This window comes from Vigna unguiculata, chromosome 1, assembly GCF_037176805.1.
Source record: "Vigna unguiculata cultivar grain cowpea cultivar isolate G323 ecotype 2 chromosome 1, ASM3717680v1, whole genome shotgun sequence".
In the NCBI taxonomy this organism is placed as follows: domain Eukaryota; kingdom Viridiplantae; phylum Streptophyta; class Magnoliopsida; order Fabales; family Fabaceae; genus Vigna; species Vigna unguiculata.
In genome coordinates this window covers 2,049,960-2,056,111 of record NC_140792.1, presented here as the reverse complement: position 1 = coordinate 2,056,111, position 6,152 = coordinate 2,049,960, and the positions used below count along the sequence as shown (strand labels likewise).

At 34.0% G+C, this 6,152-nt stretch overlaps 1 pseudogene; it reads right to left on the bottom strand.

Moving 5' to 3' along the window:
• Positions 1-3,639: 3,639 nt before the first annotated feature.
• Positions 3,640-4,204, bottom strand: LOC146888583 (uncharacterized; annotated as a pseudogene).
• Between the last annotated feature and the right edge of the window lie 1,948 nt (positions 4,205-6,152).

Here is a 6,152-nt window from a genome sequence, read left to right as displayed (position 1 = left end):
TTAATAATATAAAATAATGATCATATTAATAATATAATAATATTATTATTGTTATTATTAATATCATTATTACTAACAATATATAATAAAAATATTATTAATATTTATATATTAATAATATTATTATTGTACTTTAGTATTATTATTACTAGAATATAATAATATATTTAAAATAATGATAATAATAGGAATATTGCGGTTGGGGTAAACTCATTCCTTTTCTTGCACTCCCATCTTTGCTATTTGCACCTCAATATGTCAGGTTTTTAATTTTTTTTAAATTTTTTTTAACTAATCGTAAAAAGGTGGGTTAGATCAACGTAAGTATTTTATTTTATAAAAAAAATAACACGTGATACACCTTTTATCATGTAAGATAAACTTTGACATCAAAAAATAGGAATTAAAATCAATATTCTTAAAAGTAGATTTTAAGAGAGCAAACAGTATATAAATTTCGACCAGAAACTATTTTCAATTTTACGTAATACTTGAGGGATCAAAATATATTTCCTCCCAAAAGAAACATTGGTTTCTTAGTTCAACAAATCAAAATCTCTTCCTTTTTTTTCTATTGTTTTAGTGCTTGAAATTAAAATTGAGTAAATTATTTTTTTCTTAAGTTTTAGCTTGTAATTGTTTTTTCATTTTTTCAAGTGTTATTTCTTTTTCATGGAGATCCATGGGATTTATTTGATTTTCTTTTCTTTAGGTTGTCCATTGTACGATTCATGATATAAATCGTACGATACAATTCAGTCTTACTATGATACGAATTATGTGATGAATCGTTTTTGCTCTCAAATCGTGTTTGAATCGCATGAAACAAGTGAATCCGATTAAATTTGTGATTCATTTTTGCTCCTCTTTTATTCACGCATGCCTCTGTGCACAAGTTATATGCGTTCACGACTCTTTGTGCTCGCGCTTGCAACGCGGTGGTCGCATGGTGGTGCAATGGTCCTCTGTTTCGTGTAGGAAGGGTTGCTTTTGTTACGTGCAGGAGGGTGTTTCATATTTTAGGATTGATTTCAGGTGGTTAACGGTGACACAATCTAACCTTATGTATTTTTATGATCCTTAGTTCCCTGCAAATATCTAAAGACCTTTTTAACAGCTTTCCAGTGATCCATTTGGATCACTCAAGTATCTCCCTAAAGCATTAACAACAAAAGCAATATCGGGATGAGTACAAACTTGAGCATACATTAAACTACCAACAGCGGAAGCATATGGGATTTTTTTCATTTCAACTCTGTCATTATCATTTTGAGGACACTGAGATTTGGAGAGTTTGTCACCTTTTTGAACAGGTGCTGCACATGAGGAGCAAGAATGCATGTTAAACCTCTTGAGGACTTTATCTATGTATCCTCTTTGAGACAAACCAAGAATGCCACGTGACCTGTCACGAGAGATCTGAATGCCCAGAACAACAGAAGCATCACCAAGTCCTTCATATCAAAGTGGCTATTTAGTATAAATTTTTTCTCAATCAAAAGTTCAACACTACTACTAGCAAGAAGAATATCATCAACATATAAAACAAGAATGATGAAATGGCTCCCATTTTTCTTCAAGTAAATGCATTGATCTGAGGCATTTTCCTTGAAGCCAAAAGAAGTGACCACCTGATCAAATTTCAAATACCATTGCCTAGAAGCTTGTCTTAGTCCATAAATAGACTTCTTCAACCTGCAAACCAAATGCTGCTTACCTTTTTTAGCAAAACCATCAGATTGAACCATATACACTTCTTCAAATAGATCTCCATTCAAAAAAGCTGTTTTGACATCCATTTGATGAAACTCCAAATCAAAATGAGCTACTAAAGCCATAACAACACAAAAAGCATCCTTAGTAGAGACCGGTGAGAAAGTCTCCTTATAATCAATGCCATCCCTCTGACTATAGCCTTTTGCTACACGTCTGGATTTATACCTTTCAACTTTTCCATCTGGACTACGCTTAGTCTTGAAGACCCATTTACACCCAACTGGTTTACAACCTAGTGGCAAATCCACAAGATCCCAAACATCATTATGGGCCATAGAAGCTAACTCGTCATGCATAGCATTTAACCAATTATCACCATGAGAACTAGAGATAGCCTCTTCAAAAGTAGTAGGATCATCAACATTATTTAGATCATATTCATGCTCTTTAAGATACACTAGATAATCATCAGATATAGAAGACTTGCGTACTCTTTGAGATCTCCTCAAAGAAATTTCTTCAACAACATCATCGTGAACTTGTTCATCTACTACAGGTGATGTGGCATCCACAAGATCTGGAACAAATTCATTTTCATCACGGACAACTGGAACGACATTATCTGCAGGGAGATAAATGGATGGCACGGGAATAACAACATGGTCTTCTCTAAAAGTGACTGGTCGTGGTGTATTGCTCCCACTGTCCAAATCATCCTCAAAGAATACCGCACGGTCAGACTCAATAACCCGCATAGAGTGAGAAGGACAATAAAACTTGGTACCACGAGAACCCACACAATAACCAATAAAGAACCCACTGACAGTCTTGAGATCAAGTTTTTTTAACTGAGGATTATAAGGCCTCACCTTCGCCTTACAGCCCCACACATGGAAATGTCTCAAACTTGGCTTCTTCCCAGACATGAGTTCATAAGGAGTCTTTGAAACAGACTTGCTAGGTACTTGATTAAGAATATACACAGCAGTCCTTAAAACATCTCCCCAAAGGAAATCCGATAAAGAGGAATGACTCAACATACATCTCACCATCTCTAAAAGAGTGTGATTCCTCCTTTCTGCAACTCCATTTTGCTGAGGAGTACCAGGCATAGTATACTGAGCTTCAATACCACATTCATCAAGAAATCTAGCGAAAGGTCCAGGATTTCTTCCAGTCTCATCATATCTGCCATAATACTCTCCACCTCTGTCAGACCTTACACATTTTATCTTCTTTCCTGTTTTCAACTCAATAGCAGCTTTAAAAGACTTAAAAGCATCCAAGGAACTTGATTTTTCCTGTAGGAGATCTATCCAGCCAAAACAGGAATAATCGTCTATAAACGTAATAAAATACCTATATCCGCCCATGGAAGTGGGTGTGATAGGTCCACATATATCAGTATGAATAAGCTCCAACACATTATCACTCCTGTTTGCTCCTATATTCCTTACTTTTGCGGTAAGCTTACCCTTAACACAATCAACACAAGTATCAAAATCAGAAAAATCCAAATCATGCAGAATCCCCTCTTTAATCAACCTCTCAATCAGAGGTCTAGAAATATGTCCTAGACGTCTATGCCACAACATAGAGGAATTTTCATCAACTCTACTACGTTTATGTCCAATAACAGAATTAACAGACATATCATTCATATTCAGCATGTAAAGTCCATCATATAAAACTCCTGAGCCAACAATAATTGAATTGAAATAAACAAGTTTACCATTGCCAAATTCAAAAGTGTAGCCACATTTGTCCAAAATTGAAACTGAAATCAAATTTCTTCTCATAGAAGGTACATAAACAACATCTTTTAATAACAAAACATGTCCAGAAGGTAAATTTAAAGAAACTACTCTTATGTCTTCAACTAGTGCTCTAGCTCCATCTCCCATGATAATCTTGGACTCGACATCACTTAGTTTTCTCAGACTTGTGAACCCCTGTAAAGAATTCACAACATGAATAGTAGCACCCGAGTCTAACCACCAAGAATTGGGAGGAACATCAATAACATTAGATTCAAAACAAGCTAGAGCATATAGGAGTATACCTTCCTTATCAACATTCTTCTTCTTAAGAATATAACAATCAGCTATCTTGTGTCTAAATTTCTTATAATAGGCACAATTTCCCTTGAAGTACTTCTTCTTAGGCTCCAAAACCACTGGTGCTTTCCCTGTTCCCTTTTTCAAGACGAGATTTACCTTTGAAGCCCTTATTCACAGGTTTAGTGCTTGAAGTAGTAGCTGTAAACTGCACACTATGAGACTTGGTCTTTTTAATCGATGCTTCCTCTTGAGAAATAATAGCTATCATTTCATCAATTGTCCATTCCTCCTTTTTGAGTGTTGTAAGAAGTCTTCAACACATCAAACTGAGAAGGAAGAGATTCCATAACCTGCCAAATCAAGTAACTATCACCAAGATCTACCTTTAGAGATTTGAGTTTGTTATAATAGTGCACAAGCTTCATCATATGCTCATGAACACCACTGACACCATCATATTTGGTCTTCTCAAGAAGTGACAGATATTGACCCTTTTGAGCTTTAGCAAAAGTTTTAAACTTCTCACCAACTGATCTCATAAAATCCTTAGCATTGTCATTATCCGGAATGCTCTGTCGAATAGACTTCTCCATGGTATATCTCATCACCATCAGGCACACCCTGTTCGAGTGTTCCCATTTTTCACGAGAAGCTCTCTGGACAATAGTGGACTCAAGCGTAAGAGCTGAAGGTTCTGCTTCTCTCAAGGAAAAATCCATGTTGGTAGTTGCTAGATACAAATCCAAAGATTCTTTCCAATCCTCAAAATTTGTCCCATTTAAAGTTTTGACTGAAGTCAATGGCATAGGCAAAGAAGCTGGTATCAAAATAACAAAGAAACATTTAATACACACTTATTGTGTAAATAAACAAAATAAATGTTTCTGAATACACAGCAAAATATGCCTATGATATCAAATTATTTCTCATTCACTATGATCCCGCCTAAGGGTCCCGAATCATAATAAATAAGAAATAAAATAAAATATAAAATATAATAAAATACAATGCACATCTCATGTCAAAAGAAATCTAATACCGATAGGGTACAAGACAAATAATTAACATAATAAAATTCAAAAAATACATTGTATCAAGAAAAGTAAAATGCATTAATAATAAAATACCAATAGGGTATAATTAATATTAATGTAATATCAAATTAATTAATAAAATATTTAAATTGTATCATTTCCATAAAATTTCATACAAGTGTACCCACGATAGGTGAGTTAACAATTATATAAAATTATATCATGCTTAACAAAAATATAATAAATTATATAATGCATGAAATCATAATAATAATAATAATAACAATAATAATAATAATAACAATAATCGTTATTATTATTAATTTAATTATGATTTATTTATTTATTTATTTTATTATTATTAAATGTAATTATTTTATTATTATTATTATTAATTTAATTTTTTTAAGGTGCCGCTGCAATTTTTAGCCACACTCATTATAGTGAGGCTGGTGAACTGATAGATAATTAATGTTTTGAAAGATTCAAAAAAGAAACTGACGCACAGTGCACGTGGCCATTAAGGTGCGAAATATGTGCCACCAAAAGTGACCATCATCATTCTTTCGCACGGCCGCGAACAAAAAATGACCATCGCTGTGCACAAACAAAAACGACCTCCGATGCAGCATCGTGATCCTTGCAGACGGGACTAACACCTCATCTTCCTCCCTGCAACATTACTAGACACAAACAAGATCGCAACTCCCCAAAACGCACCCAAATTGGGAGCCACTGCAACGCCGCTTGAGAATGCGTCACCAAGACTTTGACCGCGAATCATGTCCACCATTGTAGGAAGAAGAAGGGTTCAAAAAAAAGTTTATTGGTCCGAAACTCAATTTGCACATGGCTACCAATTAGGATTTTCAAGAACAATTAGGTTTGCACTATGCAAACATATAAGAGGTTCTTCTGTGCAAACATAAAACTCACAAAATTGGGTCTGCCGAGAGAGAGAAGATTATCATTATTGGGGTTTCCTTAATTAGGGTTTTAAACATAATTAGGGTTTTAAACAGTAATTAATCCCCTCTATTAAATTTCCAATATTATGATACACTTTCCAAAAGAATAATGAATAATTATATTTTGTATCTTAATAGGCTCTGATATCAATTGATAGAAATAAAATATGTATAAGATACAATAATACAATATATTCAAGTATGAGTTAAAAATTGTGTACCTGAAACTAATGAAGGATCCATGGAAGCACGTAGTATGAGATGTTACTGTTCTCTTTCTGATGGATATTTTCAAACGTAAGAGTATTTTACGTTGTTACTTAAAAACTGACTAATGGGTATCAGTTTTATAACCCCTCAGCAGATACCAGGGA